Source organism: Diceros bicornis, chromosome 10 (genome assembly GCF_020826845.1).
Source record: "Diceros bicornis minor isolate mBicDic1 chromosome 10, mDicBic1.mat.cur, whole genome shotgun sequence".
NCBI lineage: Eukaryota > Metazoa > Chordata > Mammalia > Perissodactyla > Rhinocerotidae > Diceros > Diceros bicornis.
In genome coordinates, this window is record NC_080749.1 from 28,637,577 (window position 1) to 28,656,160 (window position 18,584).

Genomic DNA, 18,584 nt, shown 5'->3' on the forward strand with positions numbered 1-18,584 from the left:
TTCCAGAACAAACAAAAGCTGAGGGAGTTTATTACCAGCAGACCTACCTTACAAGAAATGCTTCCACTTCTTTGTTATACAGATGGCCAACAGGCACATGACAAGATGCTCAAAATCACAAATTGTTAGAGAAATGCAAATCAAAACTACAATGATTGGGGCCGGCCTGGTGGCACAGCAGTTAAGTGTGCACGCTCTGCTTTGGTGGCCCAGAGTTCGCAGATTCGGTTCCTGGGCACGCACCAATGCACTGCTTGTCAAGCCATGCTGTGGTGCTGTTCCATATAAAGTAGAGGAAGATAGGCACAGATGTTTGCCCAGGGCCAATCTTCCTCTGCAAAAAGAGGAGGATTGGCAGTGGATGTTAGCTCAGGGCTAATCTTCATCACAAAAAAAAAAAGGAAAAAAACTACAATGAGATATCACCATACACCTGTCAGAATGGCTAAAATTAACAAGACAAAGAATAACAAATGTTGGAGAAGTTGTGGAGAAAAGGGAACCCTCATACACTGCTGGTGGGAATGCAAACTGGTGCAGCCACTATGGAAAACAGTATGGAGATTTCTCAAAAAATTAAAAATAGAAATACCACATGATCCAGCTATCGCACTACTGGGTATTTATCCAAAGAACTTGAAATTAACATTAAAGAGATTTATACACTCCTATATTCATGACAGCACTATTCACAATAGCCGAGACATGGAAGTAACCCAAGTGTCCACCAACTGATGAATGTATAAAGAGGATGTGGTATATATATATATATGTATGTATATGTATACGTATATATACATATATATATGTGTGTGTGTAATGGAATGCTCCTCAGCCATAAAAAAAGACAAAATCATCCCATTTGCAACAACATGGCTAGACCTTGAGGGTATGATGTTAAGTGAAATAGGCCAGACAGAGAAAGACAAACACCACATGATTTCACTCATATGTGGAAAATAAACAAAAACACATGGATAAAGAGAACAGATTAGTGTTTACCAAGGGAAGAAGGAGGGTTGGGAGTGGGCAAAAGGGGTAAAGGGGCACATACATATGGTGATGGATAAAAATTAGACTATTGGTGGTGAGTACGATGCAGTCTATACAGAAACTGATAAATAATAATGTACACCTGAAATTACACAATGTTATAAACAACTATGACCTCAATAAAATAATCGAAAAAAATAAAAAAAGAACACCAATTAACATTATAAAGACATAAAAAAGTAATGTAAATTTTACTGGTAATTATAAATATATAGTCATAATTAGATTCTGCAATATGGTAATAGTGGTGCATAATTCACTTAAAACTCTAGTTTAAAAGTTAAAAAAAGAATAAATAAATAAAATTAAAAAAAATTAAAAAAAGGGCCTGCCCCGTGGCTTAGCGGTTAAGTGCATGCGCTCCACTGCTGGTGGCCCGGGTTCAGATCCCGGGCGTGCACCAACGCACTGCTTCTCTGGCCTTGCTGAGGCCGAGTCCCACATACAGCAACTAGAAGGATGTGCAACTATGACATACAACTATCTACTGGGGCTTTGGGGGGATAAATAAATAAATAAAATTATAAAAAAATAAAAATAAAAGTTAAAAAAAAAAAGAATCTGGTAAAAACAACCATAACTACAATAATCTGTTATTAGTTTCACAATTTAAAAAAATATAAATTGTAACAGCAATAACCTAAAATGTGAAGGAGAGGAGAAATAAAAGTATAAAATTTACAAATTCTATTAAAGTTGTTATCAGCTTAAAATAGGATGTCATATGTTTAAGATATCATATGTAAGTTTCATGGTAATGACAAGGGAAAATCCTGTAGCAATTACACAAAAGAACACAACAAAGAAGTCAAAGCATATTGATACCAAAAGACATCAAAATATAAAAAAGACAGCAGGATAAGAAACAAGGAAAAACAGATCTACAAAACAACCAGAAAACAATTAATGAAATGACAATAGTAAATCCTTACCTATCATTAATTACTTTAAACATAAATGGATTAAATTCTCCAATTAAAAGACATAGAATGGCTGAATGGATTAAAAAACAAGATCTGAAAATATGCTGCCAATAAGAGATTCGCTTTAGCCTGAAAGACACACATAGACTGAGAGTGAAGGGATGGAAAAAGACTTTTCAAGCAAATGGTAACCAAAAAAAGCAGGAGTTGCTAAACTTACATCACATAAAGTAGACTTTAAACTAAAAATAGTAAAAAAGAGACAAAGAACGTCATTATATAATGACAAAAGGGTCAATACATCAAGAAGATATAATAATGGTAAGTATTTATGTGCCTAACATTGGAGCATTTCTATAAACTAACAACAAATTTTACGAAAAAGAAATAAAGAAATTGATCCATTTATAATAGCATCAAACATAAGCAAATACTTAGAGATAAATTTAACTAAGGAGGCGAAAGACTTCTAGCCTGGAAACTACAAGACATTGATGAAAGAAATTGACGAAGATACAAATAAATGGAAATGTATCCATATTCATGGATTGGAATAAATAATATTGTTAAAATTGTCAATACTACCAAAAGCCATCTATAGATTCAATGCAATCCCTATCAAGAATGCAATGGTATTTTCTACAGAAGTAGAAAAAAATACTTCTAAAATTTATATGGAACTACAAAAGATCCAGAATAGACAAATCTTGAGAAAGAAGACCAAAGAAGAAGGCATCACACTTCCCTGATTTCAACCTATACTATAAAGCTGTAGTCATTAAAACAGTATGGTACTGGCATACTGAAAAATAGACCAATGGAACAGAATCAAGAGCCCAGAAATAAACCCACGCATATATGGTCAACTAATATTTGATAAGGAAGCCGAGAATACGTGGTGGAGAAAAGACAGTCTCTCCAATAAATGGTGTTGGGTAGTTGAATATTTACATGTAAAAGAATGAAACTGGACCCATATCTTACGCCACTCACAAAAATTAACTGAAAATGGATTAAAGACTTAAATGTAAGACCTGAGGCCATGAAACTCCTAGAAGAAAACAGGAAGAAAGCTCTTTGATATGAGTCTTGGTAATGATTTTTTGGATAGGACACCCAAAGCACAATCAACAAAATCAAAATAAACAAGTTGGACTATATCAAACTAAAAAGCTTCTGCACAGCAAAAGAAACTATCAACAAAGTGAAAAGACAATCTACAAAATGGGAAAACAATATTTGCAAACCATATATCTGATGAGGGATTAATATACAAAATATATAAAAAACTCATACAACTCAAAAGAAAAAAAAAAATGAAAAAATGGCCAAAGGATCTTAAGGGTTCATTTGACTTGGGCGGCATTCAGTTAAGCAGATAGAAAGGAGCCCTGAGGAGCTGTACAAAATAAAAGACTTTTGTAGACAGAAGGGAGCAGGGACAAGGAAGTTATACTAGGCCAAAAAGCAGGTTGATTATTTCAAGGTTACTTTCCATTAGCAGATGACACAAGTCTATCAGCCAGATTAGCTAACTAATGCTGACCAGGAGACTCCTGATTGAGTGGTTTAAGATTACACTTCTAGGAGAGCTGAAATTATAATTGTCTCAATTTGGTGACATGGGGCTTAGCAGACATGACTGCATTTTGGGCCTGTTGTCTTGTTTATAACACTGAGGTCACACACAGCTAGATTCATCCCAAAGAATTTTTTTCCAAGTGTGGTCATTATTGACAGTGAATAATCCTGAAATTCTCATATTGATAGCTGGAGAAACCGTGATCCTTCTGCCCATATTCCATTTTTCATCTCCATTTTCTCTTCCCTTCTTCACTCATGTCTTCTTTTACTTTTCTTCTTCCATGTCTGTTTTTCTCTCTGTGTGTCATCTGATTAATGACAGGAAAATAACAAAAGGAGACTGGCAGATTAAGTCAATCTCTGTGGGTAAGGCATAAAAAGCTTTGGAAAAGGGGCAGGTACTCCTTGAATGAACCATCACAATGAGTTTTTTCCCAAGTACCAGCAGCCCCTACAAAATATGACAAAGATTTCCACTGACTGGCTCTGCTGAAAGTAAACAGAAGCGATATGTTTTTGACAATTCCACAACCTCACAGGGTCTCTACTGAAACAGCTAAGCCAGCACCCCACCCTTCACAGGTATGCCGTCAGATGTCCGTCCACTTAAGCTATTTACTGAGCCCTATTGATGTCTGTCCTGATGAAATGTTGACTTAAGTAGTGCTCTACCATACAATATGCCATTTGTGATAAAAACAAGACTTCACATCCGTAATGAAGAGTGGGCATGATTTACTAAATCTTTGATTCCCAAATAGGTACAAATGAATATGCTTATGTGAGTGTATTTACATATATATTGTATACAGATTATGTATATGCTCATACAAATATAGTTAACCTATGAGGTATTATTAGAGTATAAACATTCTACTCAAACACTGACTCCATGTTCAGTAGGAACTATGAGAACTAGCTTAACTCAGATACTCTAGATACTTTCAAAGACATCCTAAGACCTTGGTATGCCTGAAGTTATTGCTTACTTGTTTACTGAGCTTTGAATTTTTAAATCCATTCCAATATGCTGCTGCATATTCTAGTATTTGAACTCAAGTCGTGAATTCCATAAGTTTAAAAACCACTAATCTAGCAATGAATGTAAAGGTATTCTTTGAACACTCGGCATACTATTGGCATGCTTCTGGACCCTAAAGAAATTATTTTTAAAGTATATGTTATTGAATCATTGTCAAGACATTTATAACTTTGTAGTGGATGAAATACCTGCAAAGGTGACACACAAATTCATGAATTTTTCCATAATTTTAAATTGATCCCTCCGTCATCTGTGACCCCACCTTATCTTACATCTATTCTAACAGAGCATTTACACACTTTATTTCACAAGAAATTTACATGTGTCTTTTTCATCAGAATCGAAGACTGTCTCATTTATTATTGTTTCTTCAGTGTTGATCACAAAATACATGATAAATGCTTAATAAATGTTAACTGAGCTAATGAATAAAAAATAGATGTGCGATTGGAGGACAAAAAGAAATAGATGATTATGTGTTCAATTTCTTTCAGTGTCCAAAAGAGAAAAAGCCAAAATTAATAATAGAATTTTTTCAAAGTGAAAATAGTTGTCTTTTTTGACTAATATATAATACATGCTCATGGGAAAATATTCAAATATCTCACAATAATTTCTCTATTAGAGAAACCAGTTTTAATAATTTGGTGTATGTATATATGTTCTCAGTTGTTTATCCATGTATATACACAGTGGACTTTTTTTAAACAAAATTGGAACCATAGTATATATATTTTGTTCAATGACTAATTTTAAAAATTTAACAGTATATTGCTGATACCTACCATGATACAAGTGTTTCCCTTTAACTGGCTATGGTAGCCTCTTTTTTTGTGTATTTCATAATGTCTTTAACTCTATTGACAGATAATGAGGTTGTATTCAATTTTTTTATTCTCATTAACAGTGCTTCAATAAACATCTTTGCAAGTTCAGATTTTCTTGGAATAATTCCTAGACATGAAATAGACTTAAAATGTTGAAGTATTTTGTTAAATTACTCTCCAAAAAGGTTGTGCCAATTTACGCTCCCACCAATGCATATAGGCCATTTTCCCTGTAACCTAGCCTGGATATAATTCTTTTTTTGTGTGTGAGGAAGATCAGCCCTGAGCTAACATCCGTGCTAATCCTCCTCTTTTTGCTGAGGAAGACCGGCTCTGAGCTAACTGGATATAATTCTTTTAAAAAATCTTTCTTAATCTAATAAGGAAAAAAGTCTCATTGGTTGTGGTGTTTTGTTCCCCTTTGTTGTTTTAAATACTAGACTACTTAGAAACCTTTTAAATAAATCAGTTCTTGATAAATCCTACGTGACCCACCCATGGAACATGTTTGGTACCAAACTGACTTCCCTCTCCTACCCAAATGGGTCACCTCTGTGCACCAGCAGAAGATGTGAATCAAGAAAACGAGACCTTAATTAGGTTAAACACACCTGGCAAAGATCAACTATACATATATTAAATCTCAAAAAGTGTTTTATTATTGACTAAATACTTTTCACCACTGTTCCTCTCTATTCATGTAGATAATTGAGTAAATAATAAAATAATTCACAAATTATATAACCTTGTTGCAGGACCCATTCTGCAACTTATGTCAGCTACTGGTAATAAAACAACCCACCTCTAATTTTTTTGAAGGCTCTAGTGGGGCTGTTAACAATTCTACCACAAAGCCTAGAACTCAACAAGCTGCTGACATGATGTAGCAGTGTGAAAAAGAATCTGTGAAACAATACAGATGTGTCCAGGGATATAGCATCGGCAACTTGAATAAAAACCATTTTATACCTTCATAGCCCCAGTAAGTGTATGTGCCAAAACTTGCCTTGGAAAAAGAAAGAGCACCCTTACACTTCAAAGCTTTACAATCCCATCCCAAAGAGCAAACACTGGTCAATGTCTTTTGCCCACGAACAATGGTAAGATCTTTGCAGGAAGGTCCTAGAGACTGCACATGTTTCTTTGTGGACTTGGTCAGTACTTCCGTATAGCCTGCCAGTGTGTATGAAACCTTCTATATTTTGCAGGCAAAAGTGTGAAGATCTTGGGGCCGGCCCCATGGTGTAGTGGTTAAGTTTGGCATGCTCTGCTTTGGTGGCCCAGGTTGGCAGGTTTGGTTCCCAGGTACGGACATACACCACTCATCAGCCATGCTGTGGCGGTGACCCACATAAAAAAATAGAGGAAGACTGGCACAGATGTTAGCTCAGGGCTAATCTTCCTCCAGCAAAAAAACAGGAAGATTGGCAACACATTAGCTCAGGGAGAATCTTTCTCAGCAAAAAAAAAAAGTCTCAAGATCTCTAGCCCCACTGCACTATTTTACTATTTACTACAAAAGGAGCTGTAGTGAACTACTGAGTATGTTCACTAAGAGAAGGTAGTTGTCTATTGCTGTTTAACAAATAAACCCAAAGTTTAGTGGATTAAAACCACAAACATTTATTGTCTCACAGTTTCTGTGGGTTTGGAATCTGGGCAGAGCCTAGCAGGGTCCCCTGCTTCAGGGTCTCTCATGAGGCTGCAATCTAGATGTCAGTTGGTGCCACATCAAGTCACATCAAGGTTCAACCGAGGCAGGATCCATTTCCAAGCTCACATTAGTTGTTGGCTTCAGTTGGATTCAGTTCCTCACGGGCTATTGGAGGAGAGTCTCAGTTCCTTGCTCACTACTGGCCAGAGGCTGCCCTCAGTTCCTTGCCACTTATGGCTCTCCAATGGAAGCTTGATTCATCAAAGCCAGCAAGAGAGAGACTCTGCTAGCAAGACAGAAAGGATAGTCTTTTATAACCTAACCATGGAAGTGACATTCAATAACTTTGGCCATATTCTATTCATTAAAAGCAAGTCACTAGGTTCATCCCATACTCAAGAGACGAGGATTAGTATCATGAATACTAGGAGGAGGGGATCATTGGGGGCCATCTTAAAAGGTTGCCCATGACAGCGGGTGATTGCTCAGTTGATAATGGGAGTAGAGGACACTGGGGAACAGTGGGAAGGAGAATGTCAGGAGACATGGCAGGAGAGGAATTCCTTGGGAAAGGGCTCACAACCCTCCAGTGACACACAGACTGTCAATAAACACAGTTGAATCTGGGGGTATTAGACACCTTGGGAAAGTGTGTTAAATCTCAGGTCAAATTAGTATGTACCATCTCAAAGCAGTAATCTCTCAAATTATGTATACATAGGGAAAAATTGAAATAATAAGTATTACTGGGTGATGACGGCAAAACCTAAGATAAAGACAATAATTGATAACAAAGAAACACAAGCCCAACTAAGAGGAAAAATATTCCATAGCTAAGGTAAAATAAGATCATAATTCTTATTCCCTTAAAATGCTGTATCTAACAATTAACATTGACAATGTGATATTAGTGACACTCAGAAGACTCTGAATCTGTATTTATCACATCAAAACATATCCACATGCCATTTATTTATCATTTGTTGAGCTGAAATTTTGAGTTTGTTTTGTCAAGAACCTGGAGCTAGTAATAGTTTATTATTTGCCCTGATTTTGTACCCACTCCTCACTTTGATAGGATAGTTGGTTCAAGGTAGGCGTATATTTGGGGACCATAAAACAAAACATAGAAAATACAGCTTACTGATCTACACGGGGTTGGGGGGGGGGGGTGTCATACTCATGACAGCATTTTTATTACCATGGCTATTCGAATAAGCTGGGCTAATCAGCTGAGTGTATGCACATATGAGTTATATATGTTTCTATGATAACAAAAACGAACAGAGATATAGCAGATAAACTATCTTAACAGATTCTGCTTGGTTTTAGTGCAAAAACTTACTAATTAATGCAAGTGTTGCAATCATTTTTATGACATTCCCCAAAGATGGCACTTTAAGGGTTATGCCATATGCTGATTGACAGCAGCCATAATTCCATACAATGAGACTGTATCATATTGTTTGAAGCGAGGTGATATTCATCTCTTGAAACTGATCAAACGTACGATTGCATCAAACAGTATCACAATATAATCACACTGTACGTGGGGACTGCCGAGGTTGCTCATCATGTTGTCCTCATTTCCCTTGGACTTCTCTAACAGCAGTTGTGACACGCCACTGCATCCACATTTTCCTTTAAGAACTGCAGAATCTAAGACAGAGGGGAAAAAATCTGCATAAAACTGTGGTTTGGTTATGCTGTGTGAGTGTACATTTGTAGACTGCTTTAGAATTACAAATTTGCTCCCATTAAGATTTCCCTAAGCATACAAATAAAAACCTAGGAGGGCCAAGATAAAAAGCGAGGATTCCAAACAGGGCAGAAAATAATTCAAACGTCCTTTACATTTCTACTGCAAAGAAGGAAACTTGGAAGAAACATCTTTTTTGAAACACTTTTCAGTGTCTGAAACTCTCGATGATATTTTTTTCAGATGCGCTGTTTTGCAAAGCCGTTTGCTTTATCTACTGTGCTTGGGGCTCTTTCAGGTGCAGAGGAAAATGATATAAAAACCTATTCTCCCATTCTTAGTTGCTGCTAATCTTAGAAAGGAGTGCGAGGATGGGCAGGAGTGAGTGAGGGTAATTTGGCTATTCTCCTAGTAGCATTCTTAGTGGCATGAAGTCCTATAACACAATGGCTTTTAGGTTAGTGTAATTTAGGGACTGCCCTTTTATCATCCATCTGTCTACCTGTCTATCCACCCATCCATTCGTTCATCCACCTAATAACTTGTAAAAGAACCATTGGGATACTTTGGGGACTATGTCCAGAATAGTTTACAAAGAAACAGCGTGCTAGAATGGGAGCCATCATCTCTCATGCTGACATTCACTGGGAGAGATGTTACCAATTCTGATCGTCCAGTGTTGATCCATGGAAGTCTCTGAGATGTCACCCTCCTATCTGGACTTCATTTATCTAACCCTAACCTCTTAGGCTAGATGTCCTCAGCATTTTGGGTCTATAGAAACTATGCGGCTCTTTCAGAGTACCCATTGGGATGTCAGGAACACAGAGGCTCTCTCTGACTGGTTACCTGAACACCCACACAGCCTTCTGTCTTCTACTGCTCCTGTGCTGTGGTAGGCACAGAGAAATTTGTGAGGCTGGAAGCCTCCTTGGTTTCCCCCATGATACAAGACCACATGGCTCTCTGCTCCCAGATTCCCCTAATCCTGAGCATTTCTCCCAGCTCTGGTGTGGGAGGGTCAGGGCCAAAGTCCCTTCATGAGACATCACCAATATGTAAGCTCTGTGCTCTCCTTCTAACCATTTTTTCCTTTTCTTCTCCTCTTTAGCCCGTCGGGTCTTCATTTAATATGAAGTGAAAAACACTGCCTTTTCATTTATTTTTCCCCAATCTTTTGCGATATTATTGTCATACTTTGAGATCTTTAGGGACTTCATGTTTGATACCCATATGCCCAGGGTTTAAAATTCAAAATCTAAGAACTGACTTGCTTCTCTCTTTCTGCAAGAGCATCCATTGGCTAAACAAGTAGGGAAGAAAGTCCTGGGAGCTCCCCACAGGTGGTGAAGGGCCGCTATGTATCTTCTCTCTTGCTTCATCTTCTAATTCATTCATTTCATTGTTTGACCTTTTACTTTCCTTTTCTCCCTATTTTCTGAGAGTTTAGTTGGCTGTTTTTTTTTTCCCTAGCTTATTGAATAGAATAGTTACCTTACTAATTTTCATCTTTCTTCTTTTCAATTATAAGTTGTGGAGGCTGTACCTTTACCTCTAAGTACTACTTAAGCTACATGACACATTTTTTATTTTGTTATTGGTTGCTTTCTTTAAATTTTGAAACAATCAAAAATTTGCAAAAAAAGCTAGACATAGAGTACAAATAACTCATTTTTTCTAAGTATTTGTAAATTGCTGACCTGATGGTCCATTAGCCCTAAACACTTTAATATGTGTTTTCTAAAAATAAGAACATCCTCCTGCTTAACTGCAATACAACCAGTAAAATCAGGAAATGAACTTTGATAAACTCCTGTCCTTTGGTCCACAGACCACATTCCAGTACCACCAATTAATGCAATAATATTTTTTGTAACGGAAGGATTCATTTCAGAATCACACACTGCATTTCTTTGCTATGTCTCTTTAGTCTCTTTCAGTCTGGAATATTCTTCAGTTTATCCCTGACTTTCATAATTTTGATGCTTTTGAGATGAGTCCAGCTATTTTGTAGAATTTGGTTTAAGTTTGTCTGACGTTTCCTCATGTTTAGATTCAGGTTACAGTATCACAGAAGTGACGCTGTCTTCTTCTCAGTACGTCATACCAGGTCATGCATGCATGGGTTCAATAACTGATGTTCACTTTGACCACTTGATAAAAGTAATGCCTTCCAGTCTTTTCCACATAAAGTTACCTTTTCCCCCTTTTGTGGGGAAGTACTTTCAAACCATGTAAATATCCTATTCCTTATCATACTTAAATTCATTCATTCATTTATGTCAGTATGGTCTCATGGTTTCCTATTTTACTTAATATTGTAAATTCTATGAGTTACTATCACATTACTATCAGTATTAATTTTGATACTCAAATTATGGCCATTGTGGCCAGTAGGAGCTCATTTAAGCTGGCTTCTAGGTCCTTCTGATATGTCCCCATCATTTATTTTTAACACTTCCTTGGTTTCTGGCACAAGTTCCAGGCTTTTTCTGTACTTCTCCTCTCTCCAGACCCAGAATCAGCTATTCCTCTAAGAAATCCAATTTCCTTTCACTGGACAATGGTATTTAGAAGCCAAGATCTGCATACTATATGTGCTCATTGTCATCGGACCTATCAGAAGGTAGAACAGGAGGTATATGCATGTGTGTACCACATATTTCCATCTAAATTTACTTCTATGTCTATCCATGTATATTGAAAACCATGAGTTCATGCTGACACCTTCAAGTTCACATGTTCACTCTAGTGTTTTCCCTTTCTAAATATGTAATTCCCTTCTCTAATAGTAAGAAGCCAGCTTCCATAATTCTTCAGATATTTACTTATATGATCAACCTCACTTTATGTAACCAATCTCCCATCCCCACTACAACCCCCTCCCCAACACAGATGCCCTCCTCTCTCTGCTCAGCTCTGACTCCCCACGGGCAACTTCTCACCCTGTTCAGGCTTATTCCTCATGCTAGGATGCCTACCATCCCTGAGTGGATGTTCTCCGCATCTTTCTTGGGCTCTGATCTCCTCCTCTGGACCACTGTAGCTCCTCCTACTTGCTCTGTCTTACCTAATGGCTTCAGGACTGAATTATTCAGGAAGAGGAAGGAGTATCACTGAAGTTGTGCCATGTGATGTTTTGATTATCCTTCAATTCTTCAACTCATGGTTTGGTTTATGTGTATTTTGCATTTTCAAATGTATTGGGGATTTTCCTTTTTGATTTCTAATTTAATGACATCGTATTCAACGCTATTTTCTAATTTCTAAATTAATCTTATTCAGATCAATTCTGATATTTGTTGAGAGTTCTTTGAGTCCCAATTAGTGGTTAATTTGGTGAAAGCTCCAAGTTTGCCTGAAATGATTTTATAGTCTCAATTGTTGGGTTCAAGGATCAATATATATCAATCATATCAAGCTTATAATGTGTCTTGTCCAAATCTTCTATATCCTTACTAAAATTTTTGTCTGCTTGATTTACCATCTACTGAGATAAGAGTGTTAAAAATTTTTCCACTATGATTGCCGATTTGCTCTTTTTTCCCCTACAATTTGGTCAATTTCTTCTTCATATATATATATATTTTTTTTTTGGTGAGGAAGATTGTCCCTGAGCTAACATCTGTTGCCAATCTTCCTCTTTTTGCTTGAGGAAGATTGTCCCTGAGCTAACATCTGTGTCAATCTTCCTCTATTTTGTATGTGGGTCACCACCACAGCATGGCTTGATGAGCTGTGTAGATCCATGCCTGGAATCCGAACCCGCAAACCCCAGGCCGCTGAAGTGGAGAGCATGAACTTAACCACTACACCACTGGGCCAGCCCATCTTCTTCGTGTATTTTGAATGTATGTTATTTGTTGAATACACATTTGGCACTGTTATATCATCCAGGTGACTTATTCCTTTTACCGTTATGTACTAGCCACAATTATTCCTAACAATATTTCAATAACGGTTTTTGCCTTAAAGTCTATTTTTCTGATATTAATATAGCAGCACCATCTTTTTTTTTTTTAAGCTGGTATTTGTCTTGTGTTTCTTTTCCTAGAACTTTACTTCCAAATTTTTTATAGCCTTAAGGTTTGGATGCATTTCCAGTAGAAATCATTTGCCTAAATGTCTAAAATTCAATCTTTTAATACCTGTTTTAGCTGACAACTTTAGATTGCTTATATTTACTATAATGTCTTGTTTATTTGGACTTACTTTCACCATTATATTTTGTGCTTCTTTTTACCATCATTCTGTTTTCCTCCTTTCTCGATCTTTTTTGGGTCAATCAAGTTTTTTGCTTTGTCTTTTTAATTGCTTCTTGTTTGGTAATAATATATTTTATTTCTGTTCTTTTATTCTGACTTTATAAGGCCTAAAGTTAATGAATATGCTTACTTTCCTTCTAAATATTACAAGAATGTAATGACACTTAAAGTCTGATTATTCTCCGCTTGTCTTGTATGTTGTTGTTTTCCCAACTTTCCTATTCATTCTGCTGCTTTTTAAAAACAGATAATTCATTAATTTCTAACTTTATTATGACACATTCACACACAAAGAAATGAAGAGTTATAGAATCATAACCTCTGCCTACTATCTAACTTAAGAAATAAAACATTACTCATAAAGTTGAATCACCAAGTGCAGTCCTCCCCTCAGAAATAACTACTATAAAGTCAAAAAATGTTCTATCTATCTTGCTTTTATGCTCCCAAAAGGTTGTTTTTATTATTTTGTTCAGAAAATGCTTATTTAGATTTACTACATTTTTATCATTTTATTTTGTCATATTGCTTCTTATATCTCATTCTTGTCTGGGTTCAATTTCTTTCTATGAAGAACATTCTGACTTGATTCTTTCAGCAAATTTCTGTGAGTCATAAGCTTTCTCAATCTTTATCTGGAAAGAATTATTTGTGTTTGACCTCATTCTTGAATGACATGGGTATAGAGTATGAAATATATACGGATATAGAATTGTTGGTTGACAGCTATTTTCTCTCAGTGTTTTGCAGATATTAGTTTATTTTCCCTATTATGTTGCAATTGAGAAGTCTGTTGTGAATCTCATTAGCATTCCTTTGTAGATAGTCTGCCTTAATAGATAATGTTTCTCCTAGTCCCTCTACTAAGTCTTTATGAAATTGCTATTATAAGGGACTTTTTCATTCTAACCCCTTTTTGTGTATATATTTGTGTGCGTGTATAAGTTATATATACATATTGCATATAAATATACATATATTATATATATTTATATACAATTTCCTTATAACCTCAGATCTATTTTCTAGTTCATGAATTCCCTCTAAGCTGTATCTAACATACTTTTAAAATCACTGAATGTCTTTAACTTTAAGGGCTATATTTTACTTTTCTAGAATTTCTAATTGGTTCTTTTTCAAATCTATCTGTACATTGTTTTTAATGCTTTTGTTTCTCTTTTTTCCAATGTTAAATCTGTGTATCTTATAGAACTATCTGGAATTCCTTGGAGCATAATTCTGCTGTTTTTCCTCTTTCCTAAGTGGATTTCCTCAAGGTGGATTGTTACCTTGTATGTTTTGTAATTTTGAGTGGTGAGCTCACCTTTGATAAAATTCATCTTGGGGCATCATGTATGGCATGGGATAAGGTTTTATCACTCCAGATTTGTTCTCAGTTTGCTTCCACTAGGAATATGTTGACATCTCAACATGGAGTTTTCAGGGCCATGCAGTTTGAACACCAAGCTCATATGAGGTGCATGTCTGTGATTACAAATTCCCCAGGGGAGGCTTATTTTCCATCCTGCACCCAGATCCTTATTTTCTCTTTGTACTAGTGTGCAAATTATTTCTAGTCTACCATTTCACTGAAGGGGTATCCCTTAAATGATCCTGGATTTATGTAAGAAGTTCAGTTTAAACCCCCACCTCCCTCCAGAATTTCCAAGGCCTTGTCTTCCGTGTCTTTCTGAGTATGAAAATCAAAGCTCCTGGGTTTCTAAGACATGGCCATCACCCGAGCCCAGCCCAATTCCTACATCAGCCTTGTTAGTTCATGTGATTACCACTTGGGCTCCTGGTTCTCTTCCTCTTGGCCCCTGGTGATTTCTCTTACTTTATTGCAAACTCAATTATGGATTGAAGAGTGTTTCTTTTATTGTATCTAGTATTTCTAGTATTTGTAGTGGGAGAATTTTTAGGATGTCTGTACCATAATCATCCTATGACTGGTAGTTTCTTCTTGATCTCCCATATCCCTCCCAAAGTCAACTTGCTGCAAACAATTCTGGTGAGCTTCTTCTCAAATCTGGTTGTATTCCAGTGTTTCCCATCTTGGTTTCACAAACCAGCAAGTCACTCTGATCCCTCCTTCACCTTCATTGTCCAATCAATCACCAAGCATCATTGATTTCTCTGCCAAGTGTATCTTGAACCAGTTCATTTGTCTCTATCTCTACTGCCCCTACTTTAGTGTAAGCCACCATCATCTTCCCCTGGACTGCTGTGACAACCTCCTAATTCTCCTCACCTCCAATTTGTTACTTATACTGCAGCCAGAGGAAACTTTGTAAAACCTAAATCTGATAAATTTACTTTCCTGCTTAAAACTATCAATGACTCTCCATTGCTCTTCAGATAAAACAAAAATGTTAAAAATCCTCAATGTTGTCTATTGCACAGGACCCATTCACTTCTATCATAATTAATCCAACAAAAATGTACCAAGCAGCAACTACTTATGGGCACAGGACTTAGAAACTGAACTTACAGTGTGTATTAGTTTGCTATAGCTGTGCTACACATTGAAAATTTGCGTCCTATCAAAACTCATATGTTGAAATCCTAATCCCGAAATGTGATGGTAGGATGTGAGGCCTTTGGAAGGTGATTAGGTGGAGTGCTGAGGGTGGAGTGCTAACGAATGAGTTTAATACCCTTATAAAAGAGACTGCAGGGAACTCCCTTGCTCCTTTCGCCATGTGAGAACACAGCAAGAAGATGATGGTCTATGAACAAGAAAGTGGGCCTCACCAGACACTGAATCTGCCAACACCTTGATCTTGAACTTCCCAGGCTCCAGAACTTGAGAAATAAATTTCTGTTGTTTATCAGCCACCTAGTCTGTGGTATTTTTGTTATAGCAGGCTGAATGGACTAAGGACTGACTCCCAAGCAAATCACCACAAAATAGTTGGCTTAGGCAACAGAAATTTATTTCCTCACAATTCTGGAGGCTAGAAGTCCAAGAGGAAGGTATTGGCAGGGCTGGTTTCTTCTGAGCCTCTTTCATTGGCTCGTAGATGGTTGTCATCATACAGTCTTCTTTTTGTGTTTGTCTGTGTCCTAATCTCTTCTTCTTACAAAGACACCAGTTAGATTGGCTTAGGGCTCACCCTAATAACTTCATTTTAGCTTAATTACCTCTTTACACACCCTATCACCAAATCAGTCACATTCTGAGGTAGTGGGTGTTAGGACTTCAACATATGAATTTTGGGGGAGACACAATTCAGCCCATAACACTGTGGTAAACTGAACCTCACCAATCTTTCTTCTCTTGGCACTTTCCTGTTTCCTCTCTGCTTTCCAGAAAATTCTCTGTACTCAATGAGCTCCCCTTTCTTGCCTCAGGGGCTTTGCAAAGACTGTTCCCTTCACTTTGAATGCTTCTCCTTGTATCCCCCAAATTTGCTTAGCCAAAAGCTAGATCTCAGCTTCAGTGTCACCTCCTCGGAGAAACATTTCCTGACTCTCAGATTTGATTAGGTCTTCATGTTTTCTGTTATTTACATCCTTTTTGTACCACGTCTCACAATTCTAATTCAATGATTAACTGTATAATTATTGAATTTCCTTGATCCTACAATGCTACGAGTTGTTAGATTCACCATCAATTTCAAAACACTTGTAGGGAGAGGAAAGAAATACTACTCTATTAGTCAGCTATTACTATAACAACGCTGCATAAAAAACCACTCCAACATTCAGTGGCTTAAAACAACAAGTGTTTATTTCTCCCTCATGGGTCTGTAAGTTGCTGCAATTCACTTGTATAAAATTCAACTCCAGGTTCCCAGCTCTAAGCTCCAGGCTGCAGGTTGGGTTCAGGTCTACTTCATGTATCTCCATATGCTCCAGGACTAGTGGCTATCCAGTTCATTGTATTCTCATGGTGAATTACAGAAGTTCAAGCAGAGGGAACATCCAATGTTTGTGAAAGCCTCAGCTTGGGCCAGGCACACTTTCACTTCCACTCAATTCCATTGGTCAAAACAAGGTATGTGCCCAAGCCCAACATCAATGGGTTGGGGACAGTACCTGCTTCCTCTAGCAAGAGGCACTGCGAAGCCATGTGGAAAAGAGCATATGTGTATAATGTATAATTCTATAATAGGGAGGAATTGGGAACAATAACTCAATCTACTATAACTACAGTAAACAGTATGTACACAAATTTTTATCATGTTTACTTATAATAGATTATCTTAATACATTTGTCTATACAAAGATTTACCACTTTCTTCTGTCTTATGAGCAAATCTTCATAGTCAGAGCCTAAAGTATCTTCCGATTCATTTTTGGTCACCAATGGTTATGTACCTCATTCTAGTGACCAGTCCTTTATATAACCCGGGTTCAGGACCTTGACCCTTTTAACACCTGTGTAAGTTTTAGGCATACAAAAGAATACCAGGGTTCTATTTGCACTGCCAATTTGGTTAAACTCCGACTTTCCCCCCTTATAACTGACGCTCTTATACAACATTAGAAATTAAAAACCTTTCATAAAAATCAACAAGTACTTGACAGATACTTGTCACTTGAATGATAATCCTTCATAACGCATGTTCCTCTCTAGCTTGGAAATTCTGCAGTCTGTTTCTAATGTCAATTGTACTGTCTAGTACAGGACAGGCAATTCTTTTGAGTATGTCTTAACAAAAGGAAGTACAAGTGTATCTCCTGGTGGGTATCTTTCCATTTTAGGGGGTCTGCAAAGGACTTGACTGTTTCTAGATGACATTGAAGTGCAAGTCCATCATTTCTCCAGTGTGAATATTAGCCTCACTTATCCTAACTTTGTCTTCTGGCTCTATTTCCATGTTTTTCTGCATATCCAATAATTTTCATTTCAAAGCTATCTTGGAGTGTAAGCCTTTGAAAGACATTTGAAAAGATAATTAGAGACCTAAATTTAAATTAAAATTCAACCCTGTATGGGGATAGCAATGTAAATAACTCAACCGAGGAGATATTTGTTTAACAAGAGATACAACTTCGACTATGTCACAACTTATTCCTCCGCCTAATAGCTGGAAAGTTTCTTTTAACATGGATTGAAGGATCCATCCCAATGATAACACTGGAGCGGTCATCTGAAATTATGTCTTGCTCTGGTCTCCTACATCCCCCACAAAAGTATAGGAAAGTGATCCAGGCAGGGTGAATAAGTGTCCTTTTTACCAGGATCTGACTTGGATGCCAGATATGATGAGTTCTCTCTTCTCAGGCTATAAAGATCATGTGAATTACACAAGAATCATCTTTCCCACCACATTGAGATAGCCTTCTAGAGAAAGAAATAAGCCAGAAGACAGCTGTGAGAATGAGAGAGAGAAAGAGAGAGAGAGAGAGAGAAACTAAGCCAGATCTCAGAGGATGGTTCTTGAGCATGGGGTTCTCATAATTCCCAAGATCATCTCCTAGGACTTTTTGACATACAAGCCAAATTTTATGTCTAATTAGTGTGAGTTGATTTCTGTCATCAACTTGAGCCCTAGATACTACAAAATAACATCGCACATGAACAACAG